Source organism: Somniosus microcephalus, chromosome 28 (assembly GCF_052327205.1).
Source record: "Somniosus microcephalus isolate GS21.2 chromosome 28, FLI_Smic_1.0, whole genome shotgun sequence".
In the NCBI taxonomy this organism is placed as follows: Eukaryota; Metazoa; Chordata; class Chondrichthyes; order Squaliformes; family Somniosidae; genus Somniosus; species Somniosus microcephalus.
Genome location: NC_141014.1, coordinates 13,653,738 through 13,660,203, shown reverse-complemented (window position 1 = coordinate 13,660,203; position 6,466 = coordinate 13,653,738). Strand labels below are relative to the sequence as shown.

General features: G+C 48.6%; 1 non-coding gene across 1 annotated transcript; it reads left to right on the top strand.

Moving 5' to 3' along the window:
- The first annotated feature begins 3,608 nt into the window (after positions 1–3,608).
- Positions 3,609–3,681, top strand: trnar-ccu (transfer RNA arginine (anticodon CCU)). Its single transcript has one exon. It is a non-coding gene; the product is annotated as a tRNA-Arg (tRNA).
- Positions 3,682–6,466: the final 2,785 nt, after the last annotated feature.

The following is a 6,466-nucleotide window of genomic DNA, read 5'->3' as shown; positions in this document are numbered from 1 at the left end:
GTGGGGAAAATCGAGGATCCAAAGGGGAGAGAGAGAATCAACGGGGGGAGAGAGAGATGGGATGGAGGGGCAAAGTGAGAGAGGATCGAAGGGGGAAGAGAGAGAAGAGATTGGAGAAGAAAGAGAGAGAGAAGGGAGGAGAGAGAGAGAGGAGATCGGATGGGGAAAGAGAGGAGAGGGAGAGAGGGAGAGGGGGCTGGAGAGAGAGAGAGATCAGAGAGAGAGAGGGGAGAAGAGAGGAGATTGGGGAGAGAGAGGAGATCAAATGGGGAAAGAAAGGAGGGGGCGAGAGAGAATGGGGAGTGAGAGAGAGGAGATTGGAGGGGGGAGAGAGGAGATCGGAAAGAGAGAAAGGAGGAGGAGATAGAGAGGAGAAGAGAGAGAGATCGGAGAGAGAGAGGAGATCAGATGGGGAAAGAGAGGAGGGGGAGAGAGAGAATGGGGAGTGAGAGAGAGGAGATTGGAGGGGGGAGAGAGGAGATCGGAGAGAGGGAGAGATCAGAGAGAGAGGAGGAGGAGAGAGAGGAGATCAGATGGGGAAAGAGAGGAGGGGGAGAGAGAGGACGGGGAGTGAGAGAGAGGAGATTGGAGGGGGGAGAGAGGAGATTGGAGAGAGGGAGAGATCAGAGAGAGAGGAGGAGGAGAGAGAGAGGAGATCAGATGAGGAAAGAGAGGAGGGGGAGAGAGCAGGGGGTGTGAGAGAGAGGAGGGGAGAGCAAGGAGATCGGTGGGGGAGAGAGAGGAGGGGAGAGAGAGAGGAGGGTGAGAGAGAGAGGAGATCGGAGGGGGGAGAGAGGAGGGGAGAGAGAGAGAGGAGTTCGGAGGGAGAATGGGGAGGAGCTCGGAGGGGGAAGGAAGAGGGGAGATTGGAGGGGAGAGAGAGGAGATCGGAGGGGGGAGAGAGGAGATCGGAGGGAGGAGAGAGGGAGATCGGAGGGGGAGAGAGGAGATCGGAGGGGGGAGAGAGGAGATTGGAGGGGGGAGAGAGGGAGATCGGAAGGGGAGAGGAGATCGGAGGGGGAGAGAGGAGATCGGAGGGGGAGAGAGGTGATTGGAGGGGGAGAGAGAGGAGATCAGAGGGAGAAGTGGGGAGGAGATCGGAGGGGGGAGTGAGGAGATTGGAGGGGGGAGAGAGGGAGATCGGAAGGGGAGAGGATCTAATGGGGGGAGAGAAGTTCAGGAACTCGGAGGGGGGTAAAGAGCACGGAGAGCAGAGTGGGGATGGGGGAGGAACGTGATCCCGGTCTAAATCTGGAAGTCCTGACACTGTCATTCCCTGAAATGAATATTTATTTGTGCTGATACACAAATTAGCATTGATCCATTTGTTCTTTGTACCTTACCTCAAACTTTACTCTGGCTGTGCACAGTTTGGGTTTGATTGATTATCTACTGTGCTGTTCGGGCCACATGGGGAGAATGGGGTGAATCGATTCAGTCCCCAACCAACAATGTGCATTTTAAATCCTAATCAAAGATTTTCTGTCTGCGTTGGGAATAGTTTGCCAGGTAAATGTAAATGCCACGACTGGAGAATTTTAGCTGTGAGGAAAGATTGGATCGGCTGGGGTTGTTTCCTTTGGAACAGAGGAGACTGAGGGGAGATTTAATTGAGGTGCATAAAATTATGAGGGGCCCAGATAGAGTGGATGGGAAGGATCTATTTCCCTTAGCAGAGAGGTCAATAACCAGGGGTCATAGATTTAAAGTAATTGGTAGAGGGGATTAGAGGAGATTTGAGGGGAAATTTCTTCACCCAGAGGGTGGTGGGGGTCTGGAACTCACTGTCTGAAAGGGTGGTAGAGGCAGAAACCCTCATCACATTTAAAAAGTACTTGGATGTACACTTGAAGTGCCGTAACCTGCAGGGCTACGGACCAAGAGCTGGAAAGTGGGATTAGGCTGGATAGCTCTTTGTTGGCCGGCGCGGACACGATGGGCCAAAATGGCCTCCTTCTTTGCTTTAAATTTCTATGATTCTATGATTCTAAATAATGATTTGGACGTCACAAAATGGCCCTTAAGTCTCACGATTTTCAGCAAGTTATTTGTAGCCCCAGTGGCCTAATGGATAAGGCACTGGCTTCCTAAATCAGGGATTGTGTGTTTGAATCCCATCTGGGGTGATGTGTTTTTAAAGATTGCCAGGGGCGAAAGGTGCAGCCGGGGGGGATTTTATCGGCACCTGTCAGCCAAGTTTCGGTCAATATCATAATATCAGTGTAATCGTCCAGAATAAGCTCGTAGATAGTAAGAGCCGAGTTTGCAAGTTGATGGGCGTTCCAAAGTGAGTGAGGATTTGGGAGGGCAGAGCAACCCAGAGTTACGCTGGAGCTATTACTGTGGAAATGTGGAGAATTGCCGTGGGGCAAGAAAGCACTGGTGAAGTTGGAGGCCACCATAAGACCCAGAAACAGTGGAGAAATGGACGTCGGCCCAGGAGAGTGAATTTCTGGCCAGGACCCAGACAGCAGCAAAATAAACCAGTGGGACAGTCACAGACTCAGCAGGTAACAGCAGCGATGGGGGATGGGCTGTGAACTGGACAAAGTTACCTTCAAACTGCAGCAACTGAATAGAAGATCAGAGTCACAGCAGCTGAGTCTTACAGTGGAGTACTGATGGTGGAGAAGGACATGAATTGTGAATCAAATTTGAGCAAAGTTCCAGAGCTCACTGATGAAAACAAAGAGCGGGCAGGGTTGGGGAATGGGCAGTGGGTACGGTATCTCCCTAAACATCTCCGCCTCGCTACCTCTCTCTCCTCCTTTAAATGTTCCTTAAAACCTACCCCTTTGACCAAGGTTTAGGACACCTGTCCTAATATCTCCTTATGTGGCTCGGTGTCAAATTCTGTTTGATAATCGCTCCTGTGAAGCACCTTGGGACATTTTACTATGTTAACGGTGCTATAGGTACTTGAGGGAAATAAACTTGCAGGGCTATGGGAATAGAGCGGGGGATTGGGACTGACTGGATTGCTCCAAAGAGACCTGGCATTGACTCGATGGGCTGAATGGCCTCCCTCTGTGCCGTTATGACTCGATGACTCTACGACTCTATTCATGAAGCCCAGGATCCCGTAAGCTTTTTTAACTGCTTTCTCAAGCTGCCCTGCCACCTTCAATGATTTGTGAACATACACCCCTAGTTCTGTCTGTTCATGCACCCCCTTTAGAATTGTACCCTTTAGTTTATATTTCCTCTCTTCATTCCTTCTACCAAAATGTATCAGTTTTCTGCGTTAAATTTCATTTGTCACATGTCCGCCCATTCCACCAGCCTGTCTATGTCCTCTTGAAGTCTATCGCTATCCTCCTCACTGTTCACTGCACTTCCAAGTTTTGTGTCATCTGCAAATTTTGAAATTGTGTCCTGTACAAACTTTACTCTGGCTGTGCAGTTTGGGTTTGATTGATTACCTACCGTAGTATTCGGGCCACATGGGGAGAATGGGGTGAATCGATTCATTAGCCTCCCAACAATGTGCATTTTAAATCCTAATCAAAGATTTTCAGTCTGCAGTGAGAATAATTTGCCCTGTAAATAATGATTTGGCGGTCACAAACTGACCCTTAAGACTCATGATTTTCAGCATTTGCTGTACAGCCCCAGTGGCCTAATGGATAAGGCACTGGCCTCCTAAGCCAGGGATTGTGGGTTCGAATCCCATCTGGGGTGATGTGTTTTTAAAGATTGGCACTACGGTATAGCCGTCAAGGCCCAGAATGTCAATGCAACCATCCAGAATAAATTCGCAGTTGGTCAGGGCAGTGTTCGGAAGTTGTTGGGCATTCTAACGGGAGTGGATTCGGGAGAGCTGGAGGTATGTCTGTGGAAATGCTGCAGAATTGCCGTGGGGCAGAAAGCACTGGTGAGGTTGGAGGCCACTGTAAAGTCTGTGTGTTATATGGCGAATTAATACACAGACTACAAGAGTAACTTTAACAGGACTTTACTATTCGAAGGTCAGGGCAAATCTGCCCAATAAATCCTTACACAGCACTTATATACCAGTGTGGTCACCACCGGTATTGCAGTATACAGTAGTCAAGATAAAGTAGTGCAACCCTTAAAATAGTTCTCTTAAAGGTGGAACGTTACATACACTACAATCCTCCCTTTTTAGGTTAACAGTATATATATATTCCCATTAATATAACATCATAACATATATACAACTTTATGTAAAACAGTTCACAGATTCAGTCTCTCTGGAGGCTTCCTGACTCTGTCCGGATAACGCCTTGGTGGTGTAGTAGTTTTCGGTGGTGTAGTAGGTTCTTCTGGCAAGGTCGATTCTGCTTGAAGGACAGTGTCAGGTTCATCTGATTCCAGTATTACCGGATCGGAGGTAGATGCTCTGGGTATCTCTGCTTCAACATTAGGCGTATAGAGTTGTGGAGTAGGTTGGCCCTTTGTGGATGACTCTATGATCTGGTCAACATGGCGCCTTATTATGCTTTCACCAATGTCCACGGTATACATCAGCGGTCCTAGCCTTTTTCCAATAGTTCCAGGCTGCCATTTCTCGGTACGATAGTCCCGGGCCAAAACTTGTTGACCTATCTGGAAGGTTCTAGTTGGCCTTTCATTCATGCCTTGAAATTGCCGGTTCTCTACATCCCTTCTGACGTTTGGCTTAATCAAATCCAGCCGGCATCTTAGTCTTCTATTGAAAAACATCATGGCGGGAGTTTGGTTTGTGACCGCATGTGTTGCATTCCTGTACGCCAACAAGAAGTTATCTACCTTATGTTGTAGATTTATGTCTTCATTACCCATGGCCTTTATGGCCTTCTTGAAGGTCTGGACAAACCTTTCAGCTAATCCATTGGTGGCGGGATGGTATGGGGCGGACGTGTCGTGCTTAACCCCATTGCTTTTTAAGAACTTCCTGAATTCTTCGGACACAAATTGCAGTCCATTATCAGAACAGATCTGTTCCGGCAGCCCATTCCTGGCAAATATGGTCCTTAATACTGTGATGGTTTTTTCCGTGGTGGTGGAGGACATCTTTATTACCTCCGGCCACTTGGAGTGTGCATCCACCGCGATTAAAAACATTGAGTTCATAAATGGACCAGCAAAGTCAATATGTACCCTTTGCCATGGAGATGAGGGCCACTCCCATGGATGCAGAGGAGCTTGTGGTGGGGCGTTTTGGACCTTCTGGCATCCTAGACAGCTCTTGGTTATTTCTTCGATGTCTCCATCAATACCTGGCCACCACACAAACGCTCTGGCTAGGTTCTTCATTTTCACTCCATCCAGATGCCCCTCATGAAGCTCCTTTAGCACTTTATGCTGGAGTTTGGGTGGAATCACCACTCTAGATCCACACATCAAGGTTCCTCGGCACACTGACAGCTGTTCTCTTCTTTGCGAAAATGCTGGCAACATTGGTTCGCCATGTGCTGGCCATCCCTCCACCGTTAAATCGTAGACTCGTGAGAGAGTCGGGTCATTTCTTGTTTCCTTTTCGATCATAGAATTTGTTACTGGTAGACATTCCACTATGGTTGAGTGGAACATCTCCACTGGGTCCACTGTAGTCGCCTCTTCTACCACTGGCAACGGTAAGCGCGATAACCCATCAGCATTTCCATGCTGTTTGGACCTTTTGTATTCGATGTCATATTGGTGTGCCCCTAGTAACACGGACCACCTCTGTAGCCTTTGCGCTGTCATAGTGGAAACGGCCTTGTTAGGGTTGAATATGGATACCAACGGCTGGTGGTCTGTCAGCAATGTAAACTTCTTGCCCTGCAGGTAATGATTGAATTTCTTTACTCCCCACACAAGGCTGAGAACCTCCCTATCTATCTGAGCATAATTGCACTCAGCGGAGGTCAATGATCGGGATGCAAATGCGACTGGCCTTTCCGAGCCATTTGGCAACTTGTGTGAGAGTACTGCTCCAATACCATAAGGGGAAGCATCACAAGCTAGACGAAGAGGTAGCGTTGGATTGAAGTGAGCCAACACTTCCTCAGAGGTGATCAATGCCTTGCTTTTGCGAAAGGCCTTCTTACAGTCCTCGCTCCACTTCCATGGTACTTCTTTCCGCAACAGAGCATTCAGCGGGTGCAGCACCGTGGATAGATTTGGCAGAAACTTATGGTAATAGTTAATCAACCCCAGAAACGACTTCAACTGTGATACATTTTCCGGAGCGGGGGCCTTCACGACAGCTTCGATCTTTTCAGGTGACTTGTGCAGGCCCTCTTGGTCAATGACATGACCACAGTACGAGATCCGTTTCTGAAAGAACTCACATTTCTGGCGGTTAGCTCGAAGGCCATATTCCTTCAACCTGGTGAGCACCAGTTTCAAATTTGTGAGGTGTTCCTCCTCATCCTCTCCCGTAATCAGGATATCGTCCAAGTAACACTGAGTGCTTGGAATACCCTGTAAGACCTGCTCCATGGCCCTCTGCCAAATTGCTGGAGCCGAAGCCACTCCA